The sequence below is a fragment of the Lynx canadensis genome, chromosome E2, assembly GCF_007474595.2.
Source record: "Lynx canadensis isolate LIC74 chromosome E2, mLynCan4.pri.v2, whole genome shotgun sequence".
In the NCBI taxonomy this organism is placed as follows: domain Eukaryota; kingdom Metazoa; phylum Chordata; class Mammalia; order Carnivora; family Felidae; genus Lynx; species Lynx canadensis.
The window spans coordinates 2134705-2155179 of NC_044317.1; the positions used below are offsets into that span (position 1 = coordinate 2134705).

A 20475-nucleotide genomic window follows, 5' to 3' on the forward strand; every position below is an offset into this window, starting at 1 on the left:
TGGACCCTTGTGCCCGAGTTAGAGCCCCACGTGACCTCCTGACCACCGCCAAGGGAGACGCCAGGAGCCAGAAACACCAGGCAGCTCCCGGATTCCTGACCCACCAAGACCATGAGCTAATGCATGTGTGTTGTTTTAAGTCCTTGAGCTTGGGAGTGTTTGTTACGAGGCAACGGCTGACTCACACACTTGGGGGCGGGGTGTAGGACACGGGCGGATTCTGGCATCCCCCTGGCTCCACCACCAGCAGTCTCCAGGTGTGTCTTCCTCATACTGTCCTGGTGTCAGAGTGTGATGACCCAGGAGTCACCAGTGCGGCCCCCTGACCCAGCATGCTGAGCCGTACCCGGGACAACCGACCCCAGAAGCACGTCTGTGTGAGCACCCACGGCAAACGCCCCCTCCCGGTCCTGTTTGTTCAGCCACTGCCCTCCAGCCCACCGTCTGCCCTCCAGGGACTATATTGCCACGGAATAAACTCAGACCGTATCACAGAATCCAGCAATCCTTGGCACAAAAAGCGTTTTAGAATTTTTCCCCATAGCAAGAGATTTTGGAATCAGGCAGACCTGGGTTTCTTTTTTGTTTGTTTTAATTTTTTTTATTTTTTATTTTTTATTATTATTTTTTTTTTAATTTTTTTTTTTCAACGTTTATTTATTTTTGGGACAGAGAGAGACAGAGCATGAACGGGGGAGGGGCAGAGAGAGAGGGAGACACAGAATCGGAAACAGGCTCCAGGCTCTGAGCCATCAGCCCAGAGCCCGACGCGGGGCTCGAACTCCTGGACCGCGAGATCGTGACCTGGCTGAAGTCGGACGCTTAACCGACTGCGCCACCCAGGCGCCCCCAATTATTATTTTTTTTTTTAATTTTTTTTTTTTCAGCGCTTATTTATTTTTGGGACAGAGAGAGACAGAGCATGAACGGGGGAGGGGCAGAGAGAGAGGGAGACACAGAATCGGAAACAGGCTCCAGGCTCTGAGCCATCAGCCCAGAGCCCGACGCGGGGCTCGAACTCACGGACCGCGAGATCGTGACCTGGCTGAAGTCGGACGCTTAACCGACTGCGCCACCCAGGCGCCCCTGTTTTAATTTTTTTTAATTCGTTTTCTTTATTTTTGAGAGGCTGAGAGAGACAGAGCGCGAGTCGGGGAGGGGCAGAGAGAGAGGGAGACACAGAATCTGAAACAGGCTGCAGGTTCTGAGTGGTCAGCACAGAGCCCGACGCGGGGCTCGAACCCACGGACCGTGAGATCATGACCTGAGCTGGAGTCAGATGCTCAACCGACTGAGCCACCCAGGCGCCCCCAGACCTGGGTTTCCAATCTCCTCCCACCACGCTGCCTCCGGGCTCACTCCCCTCATCTGGAGAGTGGGCTCAATAATCAATCCTGTCTCCAGGACGGTGAGAGAATTGAGGTCCAAGAGCAGGGCCAGCGCTTAGCAGAGAGCGTGCTGTGCGGGTATCGTCACTGTGTTAATAAGATGACAGGAGGCGCTTGGGGCCAGCCCCTGAGGAGGGCTGGCCTGTGGCTACCGTGGCTGGAAGGTGGTAGGGTGGGGCAGGGAGGTGCTCCGGAGCAGGGACGGTCCCTGCTATGTCCCACCTGGGCCTTCTCTGGGCTCCATATGGAACCGTGCTGCCTCCTACCCGCTGCTAATGCTGTTTTTTCTTTCCTTTTTTATCGAGATAAAGTTCACATAACATCAAATTAACTGTTTAAAGTGAACAATCCAGTGGCATTTAGCACATGCACAGAGCCGTTGTAACTGTCACCACAATGCAGTTCCAGAACATTCCATCACCCAAAGGAAACCCGCCCCCTCTCTAGCCCCTGGCAACCATGACTCTACTTTCTGTCTACACATTTGCCTCTTTGCACGTTTCGTTTAAGAGGAATCCTGCTCTGTGTGACCTTCTATGGCTGGCTTCTTCCCTCCGGAAAACGTTTCCCAGTGCATCCGCGTTGCGGCCTGTGTCAGAGGGACATGGCGCCATTCGGGTAGGCCACCTTTGTTTACCCGTTCCTCGGCGGACGGACATCTGGTTGTTTGCACGTTGCGACTACTAGGAATAACGCCGCTGTGACCACGACGCACAGATTTCCGTGTGGACCTGTGGCTTCAGTTCTCCCGGGGAGCGCCTGGGTGTGGACTCACTGGGTCTGTTTGCTTTCGGGGACACCCACCCCCGCCCACCGGCCCCCCGCGTGCCCTCAGAGCGCAGTGCTTTCATGCCTGCACGTTGTCCAGGAGTCACTTTCCACGTGACTCTGGGGCAAGGTCTGGACAGAGGTCTGCGAGCCCCAGGTGAGCAGGGAGGGGCTTGCTCAGCCCGCGCCCAGGCCTGGTGCACGAAGACACCCAGCGAGCAGCTGCAAGTGTGAGAATGCAGCGCGGGTGTGAGCCGCCGGGCCACCAAAGCTGCTGCCGGGAAGCCCGAGGATCCGGGAGCAGGGCCACCCGGCAGGTGTGGTGCACGCTTGGTGCGGCACCGGGGAGGCTGAAACGCTGGGGGTGCCCGCACAGGGGCGGCCCTCAGAGAGCAGGCGACAGGGTGGAGGGCCTCCACCACGTCCTCCCACCACTGCGGTTAGAACGAACTCAGGGTCTGCTTCCGGAACCCAGTCTAAGACGGGAAGCTGTGCCCTCTGGTCCAGCTGAGGACTAGCCTCGCCATTATGAGCAATGACTAATCACCTAGACTCACCCAGGATTAACTAACCAGAATCAAGAGGCCTTCCCAAGGCTGCTGCTCTAGGCACAGCCACGTTCTGGTTCCGTGGGGCTGCAAGCTGCTGCATCACCTCTGGAAGACGCAGGTCAGGCTGGGACCAGGGGAGGCGGGCAAGGCACCAAGGGGGCACAGGTCAAGAGGCGCCCGCACTCAGGGTCCCACAGGGCAAGCTTACACCTAGAGGGGATCACCCCTCGTCCTGGTGGCCCTGGTCCTGATTGTAGAGAACTCTCCTGTGTACACATGTGCACACGCATGTGTGAGGATGTACATGTGTGTGCTCGTACGTGTATATGCAGACACGTGTACGTGTATTGTAGACTGTGTGTTTGCATGTTTTTGTTTGTGTGGGTGCGTGCACATGCATCTGTACATACGTGTGTGTATACATGGGTACGTGAGTATATGTGTGTTGGTGTGTGTTGTGTGCATGTGTGTATACATGTGTATACATGGGTGTCTAGGTGAGTATATTATGTTGGTGTGTGCACGTGCATGTGTGTGCATGAATGAACTGTGCGTGTGTGTACATGTGCATGAGTGAAGTGTGAATGTATGTGTACACGTGTGTGCATGAGTGAACTGTGCATGTGTGTGCGTGTGTATGAGTGAACTGTGCGTGTATGTGTGTGTGCATGTGCATGAGTGAACTGTGTGTGTATGCACAAGTGAACTGTGTGTGTATGTGTGTGTGCAAAAAGAGTGAACTGTGTGTATATGTGTGTGTGCATGAGTGAAGTGTGTGTATAAGTGTGTGTGCATGAGTGAAGTGTGCATGTGTGTGTTCATGTGCATGAGTGAACTGTGTGTATGTGTGTACATGAGTGAACTGTGTGTATAAGTGTGTGTGCATGAGTGAAGTGTGCATGTGTGTGTTCATGTGCATGAGTGAACTGTGTGTATTTGTGTGTGTGCATGAGTGAAGTGTGTATGTGTGTGCACAAGTGAACTGTGTGTGTATGTGTGTGTGCAAAAAGAGTGAACTGTGTGTATATGTGTGTGTGCATGAGTGAAGTGTGTGTATGTGTGTGCATGAGTGAAGTGTGCATGTGTGTGCATGTGCATGAGTGAACTGTGTGTGTATGTGTGTGCATAAGTGAACTGTGCATGTGTGTATGTGCTTGCACACCTCACAATACTATTGAGCATCTATCACAGGCCCAACATCATCCTCAGGGCCTTACATTTATTAGCCCATTTAATCTGCACAACTCTTTAAGGTAAGTCTTACCATTATCCCCATTTTGCAGACGGGGAAACTGAGGCCCGGAGAGGCAAAGTGGTTTTCCTCAAGCCACACAGCTGGTAGATGTGGGACCAGGACACAAGAGCAGACAGCCTGACTCTGGAACCCACATTCTGAACCCCTGGGGCGCGTATTTGAAGACATAAATCTACTTTTCCTTTCTGAGCTGTACGTCAGTGATGATCTTTCCTTTTTCCTGGTTCCTTTGCAGCCCAGACGAGTAAGAAATCCCAGAGTGTATCCGCTGCGTATGCTCACTCGACAACCGAGAGGAAGGACTCCAGGGAGACAGTTCACACAGCCCTAAGAGACAGGTATGGGTCCAGACCCTCCCGGAGCCCGGCGGCCCCAGAGGAGAGGCGGACCCCACGTGTCCGCCAGACTGCAGGGCCACCTCTGGCCCTGCCCGCACAAGCTTCGTCCTTTCTCTGACGACGGCCGTCAGGACGAGCTCTGTCTCTCAGGTGAGCCTCTGCCCACGGCACACGGAGCCGTGCCCATTCCCCGCGGCGGCTCCTGCCTGGCCGCTCATTCTTCTGGAGGGTGGGTCCCCTTCTCTCCTCGCCGCATGCTTGGGTGGGAAAGAAAAAGGCCAGGAGAGACCTGAAGGCTGGGAGCGGGGCCTCTGGCGCGTATATTTAGCCGGGCGGAGGAGCGAGGCAGCCTCCTTCCTGGCTTCAGGCCTCCTCTGCCTGCCAGGGTCGGGTCATGGGACCGGAGGAGGACGTCGCCTGTGGTGACAGCTGCCTGCGCTCCCCCCATTTGGCCGCCAGACAGGCTGGCCTTGGCCAGAAATTATATGTTTTGAAGCTGTTCCTGAACCAGAAGCCCCAGGACAGTGCCGTTTTTGTTGTCGTTTGAATTCTCCTTGAAGCCAATTTGCCTTTCCCCCCTGCTTTGATTTTTAAAAATGTGTTTCATTATGTAATGTATATGCATTGTAGAAAAATGGGAAAATACAGATAAGCATGATGAAGAACGTAAAACCTCCCGACTGCACTGCCCAGGGAGGAAATGAGCCGCCCTGATCATGCACACGGCGGTGGCCGACCCGAGCAGGAAGCCAGACGCGCTAAGGCTCCATGATCCGCACCCAAGTTCAAACAGGTGAAACTACCCCGCAGCACCAGAAGCTGGGGTGGTGGCCCAGCAGGGAGGCTGCGCGTCTGTGCTTGTCTGACTTACAACTTGTGGCTTTTCCACGTGCGCGCTCAATCACACCTTGACCAAATAGAGACTTACCGTTTCTGTTCCCAGGGATCGCCACTATTCCCCTCTGCGGTGTCTCCTTACAGACCTTCTCGCGTGCATATCGGCGTGTGTTTTTCTCGTGGAAACATGCCATCTGCCTGCCTCCCATGTCTTCGCTGGTCAGACTGCGAGTGCGCACGCGTGCAGTCCCGCCACGAGCCCCCTGAGCAGGTCCCCTGGGACGTCGAGGGAGGGCAAGAGCCAGCAGGCAGCCACAGGAACCTCTCGTTCGTCAGCTTGTCCTTTCCACCTCACCTAGGGCAGACCTCTTTCCCAATCAAGAAATCACACCTGTGGGGCGCCTGGGTGGCGCAGTCGGTTAAGCGTCCGACTTCAGCCAGGTCACGATCTCGCGGTCCGTGAGTTCGAGCCCCGCGAGTTCGAGCCCCGCGTCGGGCTCTGGGCTGATGGCTCAGAGCCTGGAGCCTGCTTCCCATTCTGTGTCTCCCTCTCTCTCTGCCCCTCCCCCCTTCATGCTCTGTCTCTCTCTGTCCCAAAAATAAATAAACGTTGAAAAAAAAAATTAAAAAAAAAAAAAAAAAGAAATCACACCTGTGCCTGGATATAAGGGAGCCTCAAATCCGGGGAAACGCGTAGTATGGGACCCTCCCAAATGGTTTGGGCCAACATGAATATACAAGTGTTTTGGATGTCCATGAAGTAGTCACAGGAATGCTTATAAAATTTTAATTAAATTAGAAGTGCATTTTTATTTTTTTATTTTAAAACATTTTTTAATGTTTCTATTTGAGAGGAGGGGGGGACAGAGGATCCGAATCAGGCTCCAGGTTCCAAGCTGACAGCTCAGAGCCTGACGCGGGGCTGAGATTCACCAACCAAGAGATCATGACCTGAGCCGAAGTCGGATGCTCAACCGACCGAGCCACGCAGGCGCCCCTTAGGAAGGCAGTTTTAGAATCCTTAGTGAGATCGCATAGAACATGTGTTGGAGGCTGGCGAATTGTCCAGGGCACGATTCCCTCTTACTCCTGGGGACACAGGCTGACCCCATTTCCCAGCCTCCCTGGCAGGTAGCACGGGCACTCAACAGTTTGCCCGGTGGAAATCGGGCAGTCAGGTCGTGTGTGGCTCCAGGCCTGGCCTCAGAAACCTCCCACGTCCAGCTTTCCCCAGCCTGTAGACCATCTGCTGTCTGGACACCCCAGGGGACAGTGGGCCCACTGCACGAAGGGCCCTGGGCCTCTGAAGGCCACCCACCAAACACCCGACTACGACTAATCTGAGAAAAGGACGAACCCACGTGAACGTCTCAAGGGCTCCATGCGGTCCTTGACCGGCTCTAACTCAACACGTTAACTTAGAGGTAACGCTTATTCCACTCACAGTTTTTGAGTCAATTTTATTCAGATTCATTGCATGTGTGGTCGACATCGGCGTCTTCGTCAAGAGCCGCTTCCTGAGCCGTCATCCTCGGTTTCCCAAGATGCCATCTCGTTCTCACCTCGAGGTGTGAGGTTGGGATCCATCCCAGATGCTGTTGATAATCGCTTCGCCAGGACACACGTCTCCCCCGACGATGTATCGGGGTCGGGCTCTCCCCAGTTGACTTGTGGGTTTCGCTGCTCTGTCTTCACAACCTAAGCGCTTACATATTCCTCTTGAAAGAGATCTCTGGAAGGCTTATTCACTGTGACACCTACCCTTGGGAGGTCCTCCCTACAGGAAGATTTGCTAAATCCCTGTGAATTGCTCGTGTCCTTTTTCATCGCTTCCCTCCTGTTACCCCCATGAGGGCCCGTGTCTAGCCTCATTGGAGGTCGTTTCAGAAGAAGGTGTGTTTTCCAAATAAACTGGGTGGTTCAAAGTAAAATTATTGTAAGACTGACCTACAATGACATGATTGTTAGGTGACTATTTTTAGCCTGATATGTTTTATATGTATTATTTATTTTTTTAGTTCAGAAATTTTCATATAAAAAGTGGAGTGAAGTGCACAATGGCCACTCATGTGCCCCCCACACTTGGGACAATCAAATACCGTCTGCCTTCCAGAAAAAGAGGGAATCCTTCTCCGAGCCAGTTCAAGAAGAAGCCACTAAGTAACTCAGGTTCAGGAGGGAAAAGCTCCTTTCCCTCTTTCTTTGTCCTGCAAAATGTGCAGCTCGGGGCTTAGCCAACTTTTCCTACGAAGGGCCAGGCAGTAAATATTTTCGGTTTTGCAGACACGGTCTCTGCTGCACCTGCTGGGCTCCAGGGTCGCAGAACCAAAGCAGCCGGAAGTAAATGAACAGGCGTGGCTGTGTTCCAATAAAACTTTATTCACAAACCTGGCAGTAGCGTGATTTGACCTCTGGGCCGTAGTTTGCCAACCCCGATATAGCTCATCTAAACTTAGAGAAGCAGGGGCACCCGGGTGGCTCAGTCGGTCAAGTCTCCGACTTCGGCTCAGGTCACGATCTCACAGCGCGTGGATCCGAGCCCCCGCGTCGGGCTCTGTGCTGACAGCTTGGAGCCCGGAGCCTGCTTCGGATTCTGTGTCTCCCTCTCTCTCTGCCCTCCTCCTGCTCATGCTCTGTCTCTCAAAAATAAATACACTGTTGGGGCGCCTGGGTGGCGCAGTCGGTTAAGCGTCCGACTTCAGCCAGGTCACGATCTCGCGGTCCGGGAGTTCGAGCCCCGCGTCGGGCTCTGGGCTGGTGGCTCGGAGCCTGGAGCCTGTTTCCGATTCTGTGTCTCCCTCTCTCTCTGCCCCTCCCCCGTTCATGCTCTGTCTCTCTCTGTCCCAAAAATAAATAAACGTTGAAAAAAAAAATTAAAAAAAAAAAATAAATAAATACACTGTTTAAAAAAACAACAACTGTAAACTTAGAGAAACAGAAGTGTCCACCTCCATCCAGCTGCTCCAACCATCAGTGAAAAAAAGACCCCACAGCCACGGGCGTGAGCATTAGACCCTGCTGTGGTTTGAATCCTGCCTCGGAGCTTAAACAGTGGCATGCGCCTGGGCCCGTTACTAAGTTCTCCAAGCCTGGTTGGTGAACCGTCCCTGCCTCTGGGGAGAGTTGCAGCGTGCCAACCTGACCAGGGGTCAGGGGGCACAGCCCAGTGGCTGACGTGTGAATACCCGGGGGCCACTGGCATTAAAGCAGGGGATGATGGCAGGTAGCGGAGTGCTTCTGAGCACTGGAGGCGGCGGCTCGGGAGGGAGGCAGAGGTAATTAATAAGTCAGGCCCGCTGGGGGCAGCAGGGAATTGAGTTGAGAGCAGGTAGGAGGAAGCGGACGGAGGAAAGGAGGGCTGCTGGTCCTTCTCTGTGTGAGCAGCTCTTCTTTCTGAGGACATCTCTCCACTCGATGTGCTGTCCACACTGGCAGGGACGAGGTGACTTTAACTATAGCCCCCCAAGTGCAGGTGGGCTGATCACTGTGACAAACAGCTCCTTCCAGAGACTTCCGACTCGGCCCCCAGGGGAAGCAGCACCCACTGCATCGGGCAATCTACCAGGCCTTAGGGGCGCTAGCTAGGGCAGGTCAGCCAAATGGCCCACTCAGTGCCTCTCCCCCGTGATGGCACCAAGCGTCCAAGCCTGAGTGGGTAGAGACCACAGTGGTCACCCAAACCGGGGTCTCCCGGGCCATCGGTGCCCCCGAGAAGCCGTGGACCTGGCTTCTTCCCGGGAGAGGAGGCAGACGGGAACCGGGGCGCAGGCCACAGGCTGGGGCGCGGGGGCAGGGCCACACCAAGGCCTGCTTCCGGCACGAGGCAGCAGATGGCTGTGGGACGAGGCAGTCCCTCAACCACTCAGTGTGGTGGTTGTTACCAGTACTGATGGGAAGCCGAAGAGGTCAGAGGTTAGAGGCCACGACAAGGATGCTCGGGGGTCGGTAGGGAAATACTGGAGACAGAGATTTCAGAGTGCAAATCATAGAAACCTTGAACTTGGCAATTAATGTGGCCTCAAGGGGGCCTGAGTTTGCATCCCGGGCCTAGTGGGACCCTCCCGGTCCCCACTGTGGGTCTCGCCCCAAGAAATGATCTGCGCCCAACTTCCCGTGCCATCCTCTGACCCCACTTCACCCATCCTCCTCTGAACCGCGGTCCTTCTGGTCGCCAGTAATCCCGCCCCCGGAGCTGAGCGGGCCTGCCCCACCCACAAGGAAGCGCGTCCGCCTCGTAAGAAAAGATCCCGTCCCGGCTGGGACGCGGCCCCAGAGAGACACAGGCACACTGGCGGCAGCGTGGACGGTGTTCAGATGCCTGCAAGCCACAGCCACCACCCCGGGGGCTCTGTGTCCCCAGTGGGTCTGTCTCTGTCACCGGACAGCTTCTGTGCCAAGGCCTCTCCCTGAGGGACGAGCTGCCCCCTGTAGCCCGACTCAAGGACTCGAGTCCGAGGAGAACCAGCAGGGGGTTTTCCTTTGGTGGCCTTGGCTGTGAAGTCCCCTGAGCAAGTCCAGGCTGAGAGCAAGAAGCACGTTATTGTCCCTTGTCAGGAAAGGTGCCTTTGTGAAGGAGGGGAGGCTAACAGGGGTCACAGAGGCTGTGGGGTCCTTCCAGAGGACGCCCGGTTCTCTCTGACTTTGTGTCCCACGCCCTCCAGCCCGCCAAGAAGTGCGCAGCTGCACCCATTTTACAGATGCCTTTCAGTGTCAGGAACTGGCCCGCAGCCAGCCCTGGGACTGGGACGAAGGCTCCGGCAGCCCAGGAGGCCCATCGGGGACAAGTGAGGTCGAGGAAGGGGGTGGTTATAAACTGGATGCGAGCAAGGGCTCCTGCCGTTGGGATCTCCAGCCTCCCTGGGGCCTCACCTTGGGGTCACTTCTGGCTCATTTGTGCCCTGAGAGAGGGGCGCCTGCTCTGGGGCTCACCCTACACGACAGGCAGAACAGGCCATGACTCTTGTGTTTCCAGATCCTTCTCTGGCCACCTGCAGTCTTTGTCAGTGGAAAGGAACAGTATAGAGCCGCATTTCCTCCTGGGGTTCATTATGTCACTGTGGTCGGCTGGATAATAGCCTGGCACCACGCCCACGTCCCAATCCCTGCACTGTGGATATGCGACCTCGCAGGGCAAAGGGCGTGTGCCCAAGGGAATGAGGATCCGGATGTGGGAGGTGAGCCTTATAAAAGGGAGGCCAAAGGGGGTCTGACTGCAGGAGAGGCAGACGGCAGCATGGTGGGGACGCAGGGAGAGCAGAGGCCATGTGGTCCGGGGCCACGAGGCGAGCAGTGCGGACACCTCGGCAGCTGGAAGATACAAGGACACAGTCCCCCTGGAGCCGCCAGGAGAAGCCAGTCCTGCAGGCACTTGGACCGGCGAGGCCACCCCTGACTTCCGACTTCCAGCCTGCCGGAGAATGAGCTGTGTGGTTCTGAGCCACCAAGTCCGTGGGCGCACACCGTAGCAGCCACGGACGCCCACACAGCCACCTACACGCCACTCTCACAAGGCAGCGGAGGTTTTGGTGGGTTTGGGCTCCAAATGCTGGGGTTCTCCTCAAGTCCCTACCCAGGAGCTACTCGGGTCAGAGCCCTGGTGCTGTCGGGACATGCGGGTCCCGCCAATGGTGAGTGGTGCTGTTGTCCTCACCGCTAAACTATCTCAGTATCACCAGCCCCAAGACCCGAGTCCCCCGGCCCCCTCCCATCTACAAAGTTAGCGGCCCAACGTGACCTCTTTAAATGGAGCTAAATGCCCAGCGTCACGGCCACAGTGCAGACGGCCTCTCCAAGTCACCAGGCCACATCTGGCCATCTGCACAAGGTGGCCTGCTCGGTGCTGCCTTCCCCACTCTCCTCCGGGCAGAACGGACCCCTCCTAGCTTTTCCAGAGCGCACAGGGGTCCCCATAACACTGCCCTGGCTTGGGCCGGGGTCAGAGCACAGGCAGGTGAGGATCACATCCTGGTTGGGTCTGGGGGACGGGCAGTGTGGAGCAAAGAGAGGTCCTGGGGGGCAGTCAGTCCTGGGTCCACAGCCTGGCCACTCTGCCCCTGGCATTTCCTCCTTCTTAGGGGAGAGAAGGATACCGGCCTCTCGAGGACTCCGTGGAGGCCACACAAGGGTGAGGTGCAGGCCTGGCCCAACTCGGCCACCCCAGCGGGCAGGTGACAAACTAGTCCCCGCTGCCTCTGCAGCCACAGTTTCTGAGATTAGACTCCAACATTTTCACGGCGTCAATGAGCGAGTGAATTGACCAAATGCACACCGAGTGTAGGTTGTTGAACAAAAAGCTACTTAGACGAAACCGAGGAAACAGAATCTCACTGCTTTGGGCAAGTTCCTGACTTGGTTGAGATGGAAATGTCTGGGGCTTCCTGGGAGCTGTCCCTTCTCCCTCCTGCCACTGGGAGGCCCAAGGGCTCCACGGAAGCCAGGAGGTCCCCAGCGGACACGTGCACTGGCCAGGGCGGCCAGCTTCCAGGGACCAGGCATTCCTCGGCTCCAGAGTATAAACACATTCCATGCGGCCTCCGGGAAGGCCACAGGCCCCGTGAGCCGACCGGGAGGGTTGCTGTCCAAAGACACTGTGTACCTGGGCCCGCTTCCCGAGAGCTGGGAGAGCCCAGAACATCACCGGGGTGACCCCGTGCTCCTGCTGATGGGTAAACTGAGACCAGGATGGCCAGTGACCTGCCCAAGGCCACTAGGGAATTGGGGGCAGAGTCCGAGCCCCTGCCACTGAGCAGAGCCTGGTTTCCACCAGACTCTGTGCCCTGTTTGAACAAGAGGCACAGAGCTCAGGCGAGGACGAGGGCCTCCTCTGCGGGCACAGCGGTGATCACTGCCCGTCACCCACTGCCTTCATGCTGAAGCCGCGGCCCCCGCTGACCAGAGCCCATTTGGACCCCTCCATGCTTCTGTCCAAGTGGCACCTGCCCGCCGGCAGCCTCGGTGTTCTTTGCAGTCACAGCAGCCAGAGCCCCTTCCTCTGTTCCAAGGCATTTCTCCACAGCAAAGGCAACTTCTAGAACTTTCTGTGAGTGGCTGAATACCAAGGAGCTGTGTCAGTCCCACCTTCCCCGACAAGCAAAAGCTGGGCTTTGGCGAGACGTGAGCATATGGGACTGCCACTCAGGGCTGGACAACATTCCGGCCGGGCCTCTGTGGAGTTCCCTAGAAACAACAAACCTAGTCAAGGCTGCCCCCCGCCTCTGGACCTGCGTGGGGAATTTGCACCGACAGTCCTTTGTGGGAGACTCCTGACACCAGAGAAGCAGAACAGCTCAGGGGGCAGAGCTGTGGCCACGGGCAACAAATCCCACCGTTGACTCTAGGCCAGATGCCGCCTCGAGACACTGCTGACCCCCCAGACGCCAGTCTTCCCGGGCTGCCCACACCCCTGCGGCCGGCACCCCTCCCCACCAGCGTCCACCTGGCTAGAAATGAAAAACCTGCGCCCACGCAAAGCCTTGTACCAGAATGTCCACAGCAACATTACTCACAGCGGCCAAAAGGTGGAACCAACCCAAGTGACCACTGACTGCTGAGTGGATGAACCAAGCGTGAGCCACACCTTAGTCCACACACTGGAATATTAATCGGCCAAAAACAGGAATGAAGTCCTGACACGGGCCATGCGTGGGGGAAACATTCTGTCCAGCGAAGACAACACAATCGGGGGTGATTGCATTTATGCAGGAACAGAGGGTAAATCAGGGGCTGCCCGGGCCAGGCGGAATGGGGGCTTGTGGATGTTACTGAGGCCACACAGGGTTTCTTTTCAGGGCGATGAAGATGCCCTAAAACTGACCGTGGTGATGGTCGCACAGCCCTGTGAGAACACTACCGCCACCAGACTGACATTCGACACAGATGAATTGCGCGGTCTGTGACTTGTATCTCAGTAAAGCTGTAAACACAGCAGACGTTAACAGAGGGCAAGGACCTGGGGTTGCTGGACCTGTCAGACACTTCTGGAATCTTTAGTTACACAGCTTTGTGGGACCAGCCATCTCTGTGGAGGCTGAACACGTGCACCCGACGGTGGACATCCACAGCAACACAGACGGGGACAGCCTTAACCTGGAGCCACTGGCTGTGCATCGACAGCAGGGTGCTTAGTAAATGCGGTCTAGCCGTACGACGGAATACTACGCAGCAGCGAACAGGGACAAACCAGAACTGCACACGGCAGGGCTGCATCTCATATCACAGCATCTGCGTGCGGTCTGCTTTCATTTGTGCAAACCTCAGAAACCAGTCGTCCGTGTTGGAGGGCACACTGATGCTTACGCGTGGGGGGTCGGGGGACAGTGTCAAGGGGGACAGGAAAGGGGGCTCAGGGGGCCGTGATGTTCTATTCCTTGATCTGGGTGCTGTCCCATGAGTGTGTTTGTTCTGAGAAGCCAACGCACATCACGTGGAGGATATGCACGCTTTTTGCCAGTACAACGTATCTCAATAAAAGGTCTGCTGATAAAAATATGTTTCAGAGTTAATGCAAGGAGACAAGCCAAGTGTCCATCAACCGAAGAATGGATAGACAAGGTCTGGGAACGACGGGATGTTATTTGTCGGTAAAAAGGAACAATGGGCTGACCCTTCTGCCACAACAGGGAGGGGCCTGGAAAACTTAACGCGGATATGCTGGCCACATCCTGTATGAGTCCATCCACATGAGCTGTGCCGGGGGGTGGGGCACCTCCAGAGACACCGAGCAGGGTCGTGGTGGCCGGGGGCTGGGGAGGGGAATGGGGAGTGCCTGCTGATGGGGACGGGGTTTCTTTCTGGGGTGATGAAAAGTTCCGCAAGTACGTAGTGGTGACAGTTGTCACAACTCCCAAGAATGTGCTAATCGCCACTGAATGCACACTTTATTTTTAATGTTTATTTATTTTCAGAGAGACAAAGAGAGAGAGCACACGAGCAGGGGAGGAGCAGAGGAAGAGGGAGAGAGAGAGACACACACATTCCCAAGCAGGCTCCTGGCTGTCAGCACAGAGCCGGATGTGGGGCTCGAACCCAAGAGCTGAGTCGTGACCTGAGCTGAAACCAAGAGCCAGACGCTCAACCCGTGAGCCACCCAGGCACCCCCGAAGGCACACTTTAAGCGGGTGTGTAAGAAAGTAAGTGGGACCATCAAGCAGGAGCTGGGACTTCCAGTCAGCACGCCCCGTCGACGGTCCCTGAGCGTGTGCTTCACGTCCTTGCTACGTGCAAGTTCCAGGGCGAGCCCGTGTCCTACTTCGTTTTCAAAACCATCCTAGGGAGTAACGACTGTCATCGCGCCCATGTCACAGATGAGGAACCAGACGCTCCGAGAGGCCGTGCTTCCCGTCCAGCCGGACGAGCAGCAGAATGGGGCTCGCGCAGTCTGTCCGAGGCCACACCTGCAGGCAGGGGGGCAGAACTCGTACTCACGGCTGGCCTGATGTGGCCCTTAGGTGAGGTGTCTGTGGGGGAGAGCACGGTGGGAGGGGACGGCCTCACTTCAGCGATGCCCGTGGCAGGACCGAGGGAAGGCTGGCCCCTGTAGATGGCACAGCAGCGATGACGGTGACGGTGCTGGCTCCCGGGCGCCTTTCCACGCGTCAGGCCTCCCAGGGCCCGCAGCTTTACCCACTGGGTTCTCACAGCCACACGGTGCGCTCTCCCTTGACAGCTGAGGACACAGCGACCAGTGTCAGAGCGTGGATTTGAACCCAGGAAGCCGGGCTCCAGAGCCGCCTGCCCGAGACTGCCTCCCCACAGGTAGCCTGGGCACTGAATGTGCCCCCTGGGGATGGCAGAGTCGGCTGGGAACCCTCTCCCGGGTGGCAGGTTGCATAACGGGAGAGAGAGGTCGAGCTGGCAGGCTCACCGTCCATGCGTGGAACACAAGGCCCCACGGTCTCCCAGAGGGGTGGTAAGTGCCCAGGCGCGGACGCTTCCCACCGCGGGCAAAGCTGGCGGCTGCCCCGGGGAGGCCACCACCCCGCCCTGCAGGGCTGGACACAGTTGCCGGTGCAGAGCAGAGCAGGTGCCCAGCTGGCCCCGGTCTACACTTGGCTCCCTCAGCAGGGGAGCAAAATGGAGCCCAGGGCTGAGGCCACAGCAAGAGGTGGCCAGCAGGGCAAGGGCTGGCCTCAGACACAGCAGGCTTCCCCATGTCCAGGCTGATGCCCATTAAAGAGGAATCTGCCCTAACACAATTGGGCCTTCCTGGCCCCCACGGGCTTCATTTATTCACTCGACAAATATGTACTGGGCACTGTGATGTTTGATTTTATGTGTCAAGGTGCCTGGGCCATGGCGCCCAGATATTTATTCAGTCAAACCTTATTCTGGATATTTTTAGATGAGACTAGCATTTAAACCGGTGGACATAATGAGGGTGGGCCTCATCCGATCAGTTGAAGGCCTAGCTAGAACAAAAGATTGACCTCCTCCAAGTAAGACGGAGTTGTGCCAGCACACAACACACCAGAACTGCAGCACCAGCTGTCTCTGGGCCCCCGGCCTGGGCCAGGCCACCCTGCAGATCCCGGAATGCCAGCCTCCATAATCGTGAGAGCCAAGTCCTTCTTAAATGTATATACGTGTGTGAGGGCACCTGGGGGCTCAGTCGGTTGAGCATCCGACTTCAGCTCAGGTCATGATCTCGCAGTTCGTGAGTTGGAGCCCTGCGTCAGGCTCTGCGCTGACAGTGTGGAGCCTGGAGCCTGTTTTGGATTCTGTGTCTCCCTCTCTCTCTGCCTCTCCCCTGCTCATGCTCTCTCCTCTCAAAAACAAATTAACGTTAAAAAAATTTTTTTTTAAATATACATGCATGTGTGTGTGCATATACACAGGTATATAAATACACAAAATATAAGTATATATTGGAAAGATTTATAAGTATATATATGTGTACACGTGGGTATAACGTGTATATACATAAACCTACATCGGTTACGTAATGTTAATTCTGTGTCTCCGACAAATACAGGCGCCTACTGTGTGGCAGGTCTGGAGCTCCCAGCGGGGACACAGCCCAAGGCCTCGGTCTGCCGTTCTGTTACAGAGCAGCAGCCGGGACTTGCCCTCCAGAACGCTGGGACTTCACGGGGCAACACAGGTACGGGGTTTTGCAAGGCTTTGCCTGCTCCTGAGAGCAAGCCGGTCCAGCAGAACAGACGCTCCTCTTGGACAGCTGCAGGACCCTGACCAGAGGACTTCATGTCCTCGGGTTCTAGTTCCTTGTCTGCGAAATGGACTAATGACAGTGTTACCCCCTGGGTGGTGATCCCGACGACTGGACAAAACTTAATGCATATAAAGGGAGTTGTGCTCGGCCCCCCACGGGCGCTCAGTAAACCTCTGGATATGGTTCTCAGGCCGAGCCAGGGACTGGACTGCATCACAATCACCCGGGAGCTTGTCTAAAAAGGCAGGTGGCTGGGCCACTCTGATTCACCGGATCTTCCTCTCTGGGCGGAGGAACCCAGGATCTGCCTTTGAAGCACACCTGTCTCTAGGTAGCAGATGCGGGAGCGCTGGCCCATCACGGAGGGGCATCGCAGGACCCTGTGCAGGTAGACGGCGCTGTGCCTTCTCTAGGCAGGGAGGGCCAGGTCCAGACCTCACCTCCCTGGGCTGGGTGAGTTACCCTGGAGCTGGGCTCTCAGCCACCAAGAAAAATTGCCCGATAATGAGCTACCTCATTACCTTGCAGACTGCCACCCCCCTCGGCCACCATCTGCCATCTCACCTGTCCCTGGCATAGCCCCATCCTCCCGCTGCAGGAAGGGGGAGCCCCTACTGCCTCGGGCCTCCTCTCTCCAAACCATGCATCCTGCTCCCATGGGGGGCTCTGTGCTGAGGCCAAGGCTGCGGGACAGACGTGAGCTGGGGGCCGTGGGGGCAGCTGGCACGTCCTCACACAGTGCTGGACTTTGTTTTACACAGGCGACAGAGTTTCCTAGCACAAAATTCAAGAGGCACACAGGGCGCCCATCCGGTCTCCATGCCTTCCTTCCTTCGTCTTTCCCACCAGGGCCCCAGGTCCATCCAGGGCACCAAGGTCCCTGCTGAAAACCCCCATGTCCCAGCCCTCCCTGCAGCGGGGTTGGGCTGTGGGACCCAGCACTGCTGACTGCACATGCATGTCAGGAAGAGGCTTCTGGAAAAGCCCTTCCCACTCAGTGGCTTCTGCACTTTGCACCACCCTCCTTCCTGTGTGGAGGCCACAGCAGCCGGTGGTGTGGCCACTGTTGCAGCCACGAAGGCGGGAGCTGGATGAGGTCGCTGTTGAACGTGGAGCTGCGGCTGCAGCCAGGTCACCCACATCTGCTCAGCTCTGGGTCCCGTGCTGGAACATGCTTATCCACTGTGCCTGAGCCTGGTTCTGTTCCCTGCGGTGCGCACATGCGGTTCCCAACCAGCTCAGCAAGAAGCGGGGGGGGGGGGGGGGGGGTCTTCTCCGCCCTGTCACAGGACCCAGCCTCCCCAGAGGCAAACGGTATGACCAGTCTCTTGGGGTCATCCCAGAAATCTAGATGCACACACAAGCCCATGTCATTACAGGTTGCTGTTCTCCCCCGAGTGTGGCACATGGCACACGGATCTGCACTCCACAGGGGCGCCTAGACCCTCCCAGACCACGCTACGGGAGATGTGCGTGCTTCATGTGTGACATCATCTGAGGTGATGTAACCAGAACCCCCACCGATGGACAACCAGGCTGTCTCCAAGCATTCCAGGCACGCACTTTGGCAATGACTTCTAAAGGTACTATGCGGCCAGATGGCTAAAACTCTGATGGAAACACAGAGGTAGCCTGTGACAAACAGGCTGGGAGGCAGCCAGAAGGCTGGCAAGGAAAGCACCTTTTCTGTTTCCCTCCTCCAATCAAAGGCCTGGCTCCCAGGATATATGGCTCCACCCCCAGGAGGCCTGGCCCCACCCCCGGGAGGCCTGGCCCCCCACCCAGGAGGCCTGGCCCCCCACCCAGGAGGCCCAGTCCCACCCCCAGGAGGCCTAGCTCCACCCCCAGGAGGCCTGGCCCCACCCCCGGGAGGCCTGGCCCCCCACCCAGGAGGCCTGGCCCCCCACCCAGGAGGCCCGGCCCCACCCCCAGGAGGCCTAGCTCCACCCTCAGGAGGCCTGGCTCCACCCCCAGGAGGCCCGGCCCCACCCCCAGGAGGCCTGGCTCCACCCCCAGGAGGGCCAGTCCCATCCTCAGGAGGCCCGGTCCCACCCCCAGGAGGCCTGGCTCCACCCCCAGGAGGCCCGGCCCCACCCCCAGGAGGCCTAGCTCCACCCTCAGGAGGCCTGGCTCCACCCCCAGGAGGCCCGGCCCCACCCCCAGGAGGCCTGGCTCCACCCCAGGAGGCCCGGCCCCACCCCCAGGAGGCCTAGCTCCACCCCCAGGAGGCCTGGCTCCACCCCCAGGAGGCCCAGTCCCACCCCCAGGAGGCCTAGCTCCACCCCTGGCTCTTCATGCTCCTTTAGAACCTGCTTCTCCCTCTGTTAGCGTTCCTCCTGCCCAGCCCCTCCTCTGGTCATCACACTGGGCCCAGCCCTCATTGTCTAATTCCAGGACCGCTGTAACCGCCTCCAGCCTGTCTCCTAGCCCCTCTCCCACCCCCTTCTCCCTCCCAGTATGTCACTCACCCCTGCTTAAAGCCGCCTGGGGGCTTGTTGCCCCCAGGGGCACGCTGTCAAGCCTGCCACCTCTGCACATTCACCCCCTCCCCTCACTTCCGGTGGGATGTCAACACCCCTCCCCTCCTCTGGTCCGCCACCCCTCCCACCAGCGCAGACTCTCGTCCTGATTCTAGGAGTCGACTGCCCTGTGCACACTTTACCGGCACCACTCCCTTATCCTCCCTGACTCCATCTCGGGAGGTCAGAAGACTGCTGCTCCCATCTGACAGAAGAGGAGACTGAGGGCTGTCCCCTGGGCTCTGCACACAGGCTTTGAAAGTGTGTACATGAGGGGGGCAAGGAGATAGAGAGGCTAGAAAATTCCCAGTTTCCATAGCAACGGACAGGCGGCAGCACTGTGAACAGAGAGGACCGAGGGGGTTGTCCCAGGAACAGAATAAATCCTGAGATTTCAGGACAGAAGGGACCTTCAATCCCCTCTACCCCAGGGCTTCTCCACAGGGTGTGAGATCCCTGCAGGCACGCGGGGCCATCACTTGGGTTGGGTGGGAGGTGCTACTGGGATGTAGTGGACAGAGACTGGGATACCGTGAAACAGCCTTCGGGGTGCAGGGAGGCCCCGCAGCAGCGTTATCCAGCCCAGAACCTCAACTGTGCGGAGGCTGAGAACCCCTGATGCACTTTAAGCCCTGTTCCCAGGTTTCCATCTACTCTGTGACATCTTCCCACCCTGTCCAGAGCTTGTTTCAGTCTTTGCTTAAATGCTTCCAGTGACGGACGGCTCACTACCTATGGGAGCACCCGGTCCATGGTGAGGGGCTCAACATCAGCGCCAGAGCTGGCAGGACATCCAAAGAAACAAGTTGCACATCGTTCTCCGCGGCGGAAAGGCGGCCCTGGGCTCGCACTGAAGGCTTCAAGAGGAACGAGCCCCCAGCAAACTAAGACCCCTGCTTCTGTCCTCAGATTCCCCAAGGAAGAGGGTCCTCCAGCAACCGGGGGTCTAGGAGGAATTCAGAGGGTCCTGCAGGTTCCCGGCCCAGGTCTCTCAGCCTGTGGCTGGAGGGTGAAAATGGGGATAGGCAAGAAGGAGGCAGGACATCTGCATTTGCAGAAGTAAAATTAAGTGTCTGAAACACTGACGCCTTGTGTGATATGCATGTTGAAGTATTTAGGGAGAAATGTACATACTCTGGAATGTGTCAAAAAATAAGAGAATGCATGGGTAGGAGTGGTCAGACGGACCTGCGTTCAAGTTCACGAGCTTGAGTAGTGATGTCTCCCTGCCGACCCTTGGTTTTCTCATCTGTAAAGTGGGGATGATCACAGCACCTGCCTGGAAGGTTGGAGGTGAGGACAGCGTTACTCTGAGATGCCCTGACTCTGGCTGACATGACTCCCTCTGAGGTCTCCACGGACAGCAAAGTTGCCTCCCGGCTAACCCTGCTGAGGCTGGGGGCTGCACGTATCAGTTAAAGATTGGTGGGAGAAAGGTGTAATTTCTTCTTCCCATCTGAGTTTACAGACCCCTGAGTCTCTCCGGGAACCCCATAGGAATCCCTGTTCCAGTGGGAATTAGGCCTCACTGCGGGGCTGCCGGGGACTCTTGGCCCTCCCGAACAGTGGGAATTACGAAACTTTGAGAGCCCAGGTGGCGGTGGGGATGTCCAGGCTGTTGGAAGCAACGGCCTCTGCCCCGCACCCCATCC

At 57.1% G+C, this 20475-nt stretch overlaps 1 non-coding gene across 1 annotated transcript; it reads right to left on the minus strand.

The window, feature by feature from the left end:
• Positions 1-1221: 1221 nt before the first annotated feature.
• Positions 1222-1306, minus strand: TRNAW-CCA. Its single transcript has one exon. It is a non-coding gene; the product is annotated as a tRNA-Trp (tRNA).
• Between the last annotated feature and the right edge of the window lie 19169 nt (positions 1307-20475).